At 41.9% G+C, this 10085-nt stretch overlaps 1 long non-coding RNA gene across 1 annotated transcript; it reads right to left on the reverse strand.

Annotated features, from left to right (window-relative positions):
• Positions 1 to 734: 734 nt before the first annotated feature.
• Positions 735 to 9877, reverse strand: LOC141938129 (uncharacterized). The gene is made up of 3 exons (XR_012627174.1): positions 9732 to 9877; positions 1027 to 1096; positions 735 to 916 (listed from the first exon to the last, which is right to left on the reverse strand). It is a non-coding gene; the product is annotated as an uncharacterized LOC141938129 (long non-coding RNA).
• Positions 9878 to 10085: the final 208 nt, after the last annotated feature.

Here is a 10085-nt window from a genome sequence, read left to right on the forward strand (position 1 = left end):
CTTTAAAGTCTTTCAACAGACTCCTAACTGCCTTGGGATACATTTATTCACAAATATCTCTACTTTTCTCAATCCATTTCACTAAACTATCAAGACAGTAATTAAGAATCCCTACCAGCTAAATTTGGCAATACTGAAAGTGGTAGTCAGAGTGGGAGATTTCAGTTTTGGCTAACAAAGGGCTAAATGAAGTCCAAGTCTTTTCCAGTCTTGGCTTGTTGTGGGCTGCAAGTAGATGTGAGGAATTTGAGTATGTACAGTCTCTTGCTGGGTGGTTCTTCAGCAGATTTCAGAGCTGTCTTGGCCTTCTGCATCAATATGACCTAGAAAAGAAAGAAGGCCAAGTCATCTCAGGTCATCATCAGAGCTATAGTCTTCACTGAGGTCTCCTGTTTCCCTAATGCTATCCTAAACATAAATTTCACTTTCTCAAGCAAAGTGCATCAGGCTTTAGTTTCTTTATATTTTGTCAAAACACATTACTAAAAACTTTGTCTACAGCAGTGTCATGAAGTTCGGATTGATGGATCAATGAAAAACACAGCCTGGGATTAATGGTGTGGAAGAACAATCTCAATAAGTGAGAAAGTTGAAGGAAAGTTGAGTCATTTTGATTGGTAGCTGCTGCAGAAGGGAATGAATATTTAAACTCTAAATCATTCCATAGAGGACAAGAGTTGTCAATTATTATTCTTTTCTGAAGAACATGCTATTTGTCAGATGTTTCTACTTAGATCTTCCAGACTGACAATTGCTATGAATATGGTCTGAAGTGTTCTGGAGCAGTTAGTACAATTTTCACATTGATTTACTAGCCAGTCAAATCTGGTGAATCAACAGTTGGTTACAGGCCTGGGACTGGGACCATGGGACTTGCTGTGAGAAACCTGGTCTGCTGGGGGCCAATGGGGTCCATCTGCCACAGAAAGGGAAGAGCATCTTCCGTCATAGGCTTGCCCAGCTGGTGAAGGGAGATTTAAACTAAAGCTGCCAGGGAAGGGGAACATCAATCCATCCCACTCCTACCAGTCTGATGCCAGTGCCAGCAGTAGATGCCCAGAGCCTGGAGAGGGGTCATAGGTCAGCAGGAGAGCACCTGAAGAGTAGCACAAAGAAGTTCCAGCCAGTAAGTCAGCTTCATTGGGGGCCCAACTTAAATGCCTCTATGCAAACACATGTAGCATGGTGAATAAACAAGAGGAGTTAGAGATGTGCACACACCTGCAGGGCTACGATCTTGTTGGCATCATGGAGGTATGGTGGGATGGCTCCTATGACTGGAGTGTTAGCATGGAAGGATACAGGCTTTTTAGGATGGACAGGCAGGGGAGATGAGGAGGGGAGGTCACCGTCTTTGTCAGTGACCATCTGAAGTGTGTGGAGCTCTGCCTGGGGATGAATGAGGAGCTAACTGAGAGCTTATGGGTCAGGATTAAAGGGAGGGCCAGGACAGGTGACTTTATAGTGGGGATCTGCTACAGGCCGCCTGACCAGGGAAACTGAGTGGATGAGACCCACTATACACAGATAGGAGCAACCTCACGTTCACAAGCCCTGGTCTTCATAGGGGACTTCAACAACCCTGATATCTGTTGGAGGGACAACACAGCAGGGCATAAGCAACACAGGATGTTCCTGGAATGCATTCATGACAAATTCCTTCTCCTTGTGATAGAGGAAACAAAGAGGAGGGTGCTATGCTGGACCTTGTTCTCACCAACAAGGAGGGGCTGGTGGGGAATGTGAAGTTCAAGGGCAGCCTTGGTTGCAGTGACCATGAAATGGTGGAGTTCAAGATCCTTACGGCAGTGAGGATGGCACAGAGCAAGCTCACTACTATGGACTTCAGGAGAGCAGACTTTGGCCTCTTCAGGGATCTGCTTGGCAGAGTAGCATGGGATAAAGCCCTGGAAGGAAGAAGGGCCCATGAAAGCTGGTTGATATTCAAGGATCACCTCCTCCAAGCTCAGGAGTGTTGCATCCCAACAAAGAGGAAGTCAGGCAAAACTGTCAGGAGGCCTGCATGGATGAATAAGGAGCTGCTGGTCAAGCTCTAGCACAAAAGAAAGTCCACAGAGGGTGGACGCAGGGACAGATAGCCTGGGAGGAATAGAAAGAAACTGTCTGAGCAGCCAGGGATCAGGTTTGGAAAGCTGAAGACCTGATAGAATTAAATCTGACCAGGGACATCAAGGGAAAGCTTCTGTAGGTACGTTGGTGATAAAAAGGAAGACTAGAGAAAATGTGGGCCCTCTCTGGAAGGAAATGGCAGACCTGGTTACCCAAGGCATGGAGAAGGCTGAGGTACTCAAGGTTTTTGCCTCAGTCTTCACTGACAAGTGCCCCAGCCACACAGCCCAAGCTGCAGAAAGCAAAGGTGGGGACTAGGAGAATGAAGAACCGCCCACTGTAGGAGAAGATCAAGTTCGAGACCATCTAAGGAACGTGAAGGTGCAAAAGTCTGTGGGTCGTGATGAAGATGCATCCGCGTGTCCTGAGGGAACTGGCAGACAAAGTGACTAAGACACTCTTCATCATATCTGAGAAGTCATAGCAGTCTGGTGAGATTCTTGGTGACTGAAAAGGGGAAGACATAACACCCCCTTTTTTAAAAAGGGAAAAGAGAAAGACCCATGGAACTACAGGCCAGTCAGACTCATCTCTGTGACCAGCAAGACCATGGAGCGGATCCTCCTGGAAACTATGCTAGGGCACATGGAAAATAAGGAGGTGATTGGTGACACCCAACATGGCTTCACAAAGTGCAAATCATGCCTGACAAATTTGGTGGCCTTCTATGATGGTGTTACAACATTGAGGGATAAGGGAAGAGCAACTGAAGTCACCTACCTGGACTTGTGCAAAGCTTTTGACACTATCCCGCATGACATCTTTGTCTCTAAATTGGAGAGACATGGATTTGATGAATGGACCACTCGGTGGATATTGACTGGATGTTCACAAAGAGTTGTGGTCAACAGCTCAATGTCCAAGTAGAGAGGAGTGACAAGTAGCGTTCCTCAGGGGTCAGTACTGTGACCAGCGCTGTTTAACATCTTAGTTGGAGATATGGACAGTGAGACTGAGTGCACCCTCAGCAAGTTTGCTGATGACACCAAGCTGTGTGGTGCAGTCAACATGCTGGAGGGAAGGGATGTGCCATCCAGAGGGACCTTGACAGGCTGGAGAGGTGGGCCTGTGCAAACCTCATGAAGTTCAACAAGGCCAAGTGCAAGGTCCTGCACATGGGTCAGGCCAATCCCAAGCACAAATACAGGCTGGGCAATGAGTGGATTGAGAGCAGCCCTGCAGAGAAGGACTTAGAAGTATTGGTAGATGAGAAGCTCAACGTGAGCCAACAATGTACACTCACAGCCCAGAAAACCAGTTGTATCCTGGGCTGCATCGAGAGAAGTGTGACCAACAGGTCAAGGGAGGTGATTCTCCCCCTCTACTCCACTCTTATGAGACCTCACCTGGCGTCCTTTAGTGCCTGATTTTAGAAAAATATTGCTTTCTCTGTCATATTAGGTTAACATAGTTGTAGGAGAAATTATGTAGTACAACAAACAAGCTAAGTATTTAAATGATTCCTGCTGCTTTGATTATTAGATTTGAGCAACATATTTTTTTCTTTTACATCATAGAAGTATGTTCAATAGTAGCCTTATATCCTTTCCCTGCAGAAATTTGACTGGATTTGGCAATGGCTTGTCATCTCGATGTCTCTTGCGAAACAACAAATATTTATTACATTGTACCTTTCCTCTGCCTTAAAGATTGATGTGTACATTTCCCAGCCTTCCTAGCTCTTCTGTAGCATCTACTATATGTAGAGCTACTTTATTCCTAGTGTCATGGTTGATGTCTACAATAATAGAGTGTCTCTGGCAGCAAAGTAATGAGAGCTGATGAGCTCCTGGGACCCCCATCACCATCAGTCTGGGAAGTGAATAAAGAGGGGGTGATCTTTCTTTGCACTTAATTTTATGGCTAATGTTTTTCAGAGCTCTTTCAAAATTTTGCATAAACAGCTTGAGATATCTCAAAGGCTTGCTTTCAGATTTGCTGAAAGTGCCTTATGAAAACAAAGTCTCTTTAAAATGTCACAATTGTTGCCTGCTCAGAAATGAGTCTTGAAAATCCCCCATCCAGAGATCTTTAGGAATCACCAATTAAAGTACACTGCAGCTGTCTGTACAAAGTACTTACTTGTTCAGCATTTGGAGTCGTTCCTTTTCCAAGAGCATAAGCTATAGGCAGTGCTGAGTTCTCAAATGGTTTGCTACTAGGAACCACCTGTTCAGTCCCTTTTATAGCTCACCTGCCCCTGAGCTACCCTTGAAAGCTCATTACACAGTTTAATTGTGGATTCACTGACATAGTATTGTATATGCCAAAGTACCAAATCAAAACTTCAGTGCAGACTTCATGTTCAGGCCCTTCTGGTAAACAGCATAATAGCCTGTATCACAAAGAGTTTCTGGGAAGTGAGAGAGGCAACTGGGATTTCTAAGACCATTTTAAGATGGAAGAAGGTACTTAGGCATCCTGTGTGAAGACAATGTCATGGAAGACAGTGGAGATGAATACTTTTAACAGTACCTGAGGGAATCTAACTTGAATCTACATCAAACATGCAGAAAATCAGTTTGCTATACAGTCCTGCCAGCTCTAACTGAGTGTGAAAAATTGGTTTTGTGGATTAACTGTTAAGTGCAGAGAGGAAATTTCTGTCCTTGTTATAGCTGAGAACAGGAGCAGGAAGAGGCTGCCTACTTTGCTTCTCTGCTTATTTCAACTGTAAAACTGTTCAGAAGAGGCTGAAAATATGTTCTTTAATTGTTAGAAAGGGCTTTTTAAATAAAACAAATGTCTAGATTAATTGATTTTATCTGGACTGAAAAAACCACCCACATTCATGGAGGAAAGCCTGGACTCTTCCAGCCAGAAGAAATCTGATGAGAGACTCAGGAGATGGGATGTTCTGTGGTGTTTGTAGTATTTTAGGATAGTATTTTGGTGCAACTGGATTAACTAAAGTGAACAAGAGCTAGGGAATATGTTGCAAGGAAATGAATTGGTAAAAATACCACATAGAAATAGGTCAGTAAAAGGAGAGAGAAGAAAAGAATAGGTAGACAAGAGAAAGATGTGCAGATTTAAGATTGTCTTCAAAAGTGGATGGGAGCAAGGCACAGGCAGTATTGTTAGAAAATAGTTTAATGATATAATTCCTAGCAGAAGATCCTGGTTTCAACAATCTGTCTGCTCCTGCTGACTCGAGTCTCTTCCTTTTACCTTCCATCTAAACTCTCAAAGCACCTACTGCTGTGAAGCCGGCAAGAAAATTGTGGCTAGTTATTTTAATAACTGTATCTTCACTGCAATATGTGATGCCAGAAAGATCTTCCTGAACTGCTAGATGTCCTTTCTTTCTGAAGTGCATAATTATTAAAGAAATCTTTTTAGGTCTTTGTATGGTCTTTGTTTGTGTCCACATTTCAGTATTTCTACATACTCATTCCCAGGAGCTTCGCCCTCTGAAATCCATTTACTATTTTGAGAAGAGGGAAAGAGTGGAAAAATTTGAAGTGAAGTTGTTCTGTTGATCACCTTGAGGCAATTTTAATAATGAATGACTTAGAATGCTATGATTCAGAGAGTAATTAGAATAAACAAACTAAGTTAATGAAAAGAATTTAGCTGTATAAACTCTCTGAAGTACTTAGGCTAATAGTAAACTGTGATTAAATGTTAAAAAAGCTTTCTTATGTACAGTACTAAATAAAGATAAGATGTATTTAAATTAAGAGACTCTTTGAATGTTAGTCAAGGTAGAAAAATCTGGGTTTACAGTGGCAGATGTTTGACAGTCATGATGCCCGTATAACGTCATAAGGACTGGGATGGAAGCCCAGGAGGAGGACAGTTACCCCTGCTGCTCAAAGGCTGGATTACTCTTTCTCTCTCTAAGGTCAGTCTAGGGAAAGGGTCCTGTATAATATTTATTTGACTCTCCAGTCCTGTGTCTTATGTGCATAGCCACTCTGTTTTTTAAAGATATTCTTGTTCTGATAATTACTTTGTACAGATGAAGATTAAACCAGGTGCAGGCTACTCCAGATGGTGCAGTGTGAGCATCACATCTAAGGATTATATCTGGTTTTTAGTGCTACATTGACAGTACCCTAACTTTTACTCTTCTGGTTGCTTCTCTTAGTCTTCATGTCAGCCACAAACTGCACCTCACATATTGATATTTATTGCTGGTTGCTTGCATGATGAGTTCCCTGACTGACAGTAGTGATCCTCGGATATGGGGAGAGGTGACTCTGTGGACCAAGAATGAAAGGTGAGCAGGTTTCAACAACAAGAATGATTCTAAGAGGTGTGTATGTATGTCATGACATACACATTCTTCTGTAGAGGAATAAACTGCTTCCGGCAAAGGAAAAGGGATTTTTATAAATAAATATGCAAGTAGACAGTTTTATAAAATACATATTATTAACTCAAGTAAATTTATAATGAGATATATTTTAAAACTTGTTGTCTATCATCCATCAGTGTCTTTTTGGTAAACCTGTAATGAAAGCAATAAAATTTCTAACCATTTTTCTGCAAAAGCTATGCTGCTTGAACAGACAAGTATTTCTTTCCTTAAGTTATAGCAATTTTTAATGATTTATTTTATTGTATAATCCTCTGAGTGATTATCCACTCATCTTCCCAACAATCAATATTCACCTGTCACTCTCTTCTAGCTTCATTTTACTTGTCTTAACTACACTTTTTTATTACCAAGGCCTCCAGTTTTTCGACTGCCATCTCTTTATCAGTGAGTTGTTTTTAATGAAAGGGAGAAAAATAAAGTAGGTCTTTGATCTTCATCCAAAATTTAAACAGAATCCATTTATTTTTTAAAAATTCAGATAGTTGGATAAATATTTATTCATTCAACTGTTACTAAACTTTCTGGTTTCTTCTGATATTGAAAGCAAAAGGATTGAGTAACATTACAGAAAAATTCAGGTTTATTTCTGATTTGACTGAATGCAGATGCAACTGAAAAAGAACTTCATACTGTCACCAATAATTCCTGATTTCTAACTTACTAGTCCTCTGACTTTCTCTCAGACAAATTTGTGAGCTATTCTGTTAAGTAATCCACATACCTCAGTTCATGTTTGCAGTTGACTTGGTGGTGGTTCAACTTCACGGTGAGATAAATAAGCAAGACTATACCCTACAATACTAAAATCAATCCATTTGTTCTACTTAGCATTGGCTAAATGGCCAGGCTTGTGTGCTCCCTCTGCATAGCATCTCTTACTGTCACTGTTGGAGCCAGAATACAGGCCTAGATGGACCCACCAGTCTGACCCTGCAGAGCAGCACTTTTTGATCTTTTCTGAGGCACTGGGATTTAAGAAAGACTGGAGAGAAGAGAGTGGCAAGAATGATCACAGGTTTAGAAAGCATGACTTCTGAAAAAACAGTGAATTAACTAGTGTTGCATCACCTGCAGAAATGAAAACTGGGCAGAGAAGGGGAAAACATGGTAATAGTCTTCAAATATGTACCTGGCTACAGCCAAGAAAAGGGATACTCTCTTCATGATGACTGTGTTAGCTAGGAGAAATAATATAATTATGTTTTTGTGAAAGCATTGAGGACCTGGTATCAGATAAACTCTTCTAGTAGTACAGGACTGCTGAGAGCAGCTGCATAATACCAGTTATTGCAGACTAGTTTAGAACAGGGAATGCAAAAATACAGCGAGAACAACACAGGCGTAGTTATAGATACATCTAGGGGGCTAGAAATGTAGAGTGGTCAGTTGTCCTTAGCTCAGATGTTCCTTTGTGGTTTTGTGAAGGAAGATCAAATTCTTCCTAAAGCAATGCAAACTTACGTTGGAGTTACTAAGATAATGCAGACATTCAGGATGTTCTCACAACCTTACACCATGTCAAGATAGCAAGCATCAAGGAACCACATGCTGAAAGAAGAAAGACTACTCATATTAGTTAAACAAGCAACAAGCAAGCTCGCTTTGATACTGGAAACAGCCTCATTTCCCATGAAATCATGGTTTTGTTGCCAGACAGGAGTGGGTACTTAATCTACTATTTTTCTTCAGTTCTGTGGCATTTCTGCAGTAAAGCTGGACCTCACTAAGACTAACTGACCTAGCTGAGATGGAGGCTTCTGTGTATTGACTGCTTTAGCTGTCTGAGTGAGCTCAGTAGCTCTGACACTGCCATGCAAGTGGTTTCTTTACCACTGAGGTGGAGGGTGTGTACAGGATCTGGCTGGGATGGAGTTAATTTCCTTCATAAGTTCCCGTATAGAGCCGTGTTTTGGATTTGTGACTAAAATGTTGCTGATAACACACCAATGCTTTGGCTGTTGTTGAACTGTACTTACACAGTGTCAAGACTTTCTCTGTTTCTTACTCTGTTCCCCTCAGAAAGTAGGCTACAGTTTGGGAGCAGACACAGCCTGACAGCTGACCTAAACTTGCCAAAGGTGTGTTCCATGCCATAGAACATCATGCTCAGCCGTAAATGCTGGGGCGGGGGAGGGAGGGGAGAGGGGGGCAGATTTTTCCAAGGTATCTGTTGCTCAGGGACTGGATGGGCCTTAGTCTGCTTGTGGGAGGTGGTGAGTGACTGCCTTTGCATCTCTTGTTTGGGTTTTTTTTCTCTTCCTTCACTTATTAAATGTCTTGATCTCAACCCACATTTTTGTTATTGTCATTCTCTCCCCCATTTGGCTGAGGGTGGGATGGGAGGGTAGGGGAGAGTGAATGAGGGCCTGGGGGTGGGTGCTTAGTTGCTGGTCAGAGACAAGACACCACAGGAGGTGTGAGCACAATCTGTCTCGGTGATGACATGGAACCTGAGCTACACCAGTGGTGTCTTTGAGGAACGTGTGGTAGCATAAAACATGGCTGATCTACTCAGATGGAGCATGTGTGGAAGATAGTTTGGCTGCTGATGCTCCGCACTGCAGTATGCAATAGGATTCATCCTTGAACATGATTTGCTAGTTGAAATCAAGAGAAAATATTATTTCAAAACCCTTGAAAATACCTACTTTGCTGTGGTAGAACAAGCAAGCAAACAGACAAACCACACAAGTCTCCCCTCAAAACCCAAACCTATGTCATATAACTGATACAAATTTTGAATACATATATTGTTTGACTAGACTGTCCAAACTAGAACTTATGTAAGAGCCTCTGAGTCAGCTGAGCTATAGATAGAAGTGTTGCATCTTGGGGAAAACACGATTTGTCTTCCTGTCTGAGAAGGGCTATGAACATCTGAGGGCTGAAAACATATTCCCAGATATTATGAAACATTAATTGCTTGTCTAAGAAGACCTGGTTTATTTTTGTGCCAGCTCTGCACAGCAAAGAGTGTTAGAGTGAACTGTGGAGCCATTCCCACTAGGAGCTGTTGATTTGGGTTTGTTTTTCTATTTGAGAGCTTACACAATGTCAGAGTGACCCTGAACAGTGTGTACTAGTAGGTGTTTGTGTAAGATTGCATGAAATGAACATAAATGCTGTGAAATTTCCGAATAATTACTGCCTAAATGAGTAAAACTGCCTGCCTGAATTGCTTCTCACAGTTAGAGTGGAAAGAAAACTTCAGGGAGCATCAGGAAAAAGAATAAAATCAGCTCTTAACATCACAAAATGTGCACATAAATCTTACTTGGATTTTCCAAATATGCAGATGAGTCATTGGAGGTATTGTTGTCTCCAAATTTCACACAGTTTCCTGAATGCAAAGGGCCCCACCCTCAGTTTCTTCCAAGGAGTTGGGCATCCCAGCAGAGCATGATCAATAATTTAGATGTGTGAGACTCTACCTGTTGCATGGACTTCCCCTAAAGAGAGATGAGTAATTACAATAAGTTCATCATCTCTTTAAACAGAAAGATCCTTCCCTCCCAAACAGAAAGAACTGAATTGCATACCAGATCGAAAGGTTAGGAGAGAAAAATAACACTGTTATAATATCCATGTTACACCCACATGTCTACGTAAGAGCACGAGTGTTCTCAGT

Source organism: Strix uralensis, chromosome Z (assembly GCF_047716275.1).
Source record: "Strix uralensis isolate ZFMK-TIS-50842 chromosome Z, bStrUra1, whole genome shotgun sequence".
Taxonomy (NCBI): domain Eukaryota; kingdom Metazoa; phylum Chordata; class Aves; order Strigiformes; family Strigidae; genus Strix; species Strix uralensis.